Raw genomic sequence first — 214 nt, 5'->3', positions numbered from 1 at the left:
AATGACACTCAGAGTGATCTTTTTGACAAGTTTATTGAGACAAAAGCTCAAAAGAATGAGGTAACTTAAGTTATCCTCACCCCATTAAGTTATCCTCACCCCATTAAGTTATCCTCACCCCATCCTCACCCTTTGTCGGCTCACATTACAGAACTTACGTATATTAACAGATAAGCATATGCACGATAATTAAAATACAAAAATACAAATATTC

The sequence above is a fragment of the Penaeus monodon genome, chromosome 28, assembly GCF_015228065.2.
Source record: "Penaeus monodon isolate SGIC_2016 chromosome 28, NSTDA_Pmon_1, whole genome shotgun sequence".
Classification (NCBI taxonomy): Eukaryota; Metazoa; Arthropoda; class Malacostraca; order Decapoda; family Penaeidae; genus Penaeus; species Penaeus monodon.
This window is presented reverse-complemented; position numbering follows the sequence as displayed.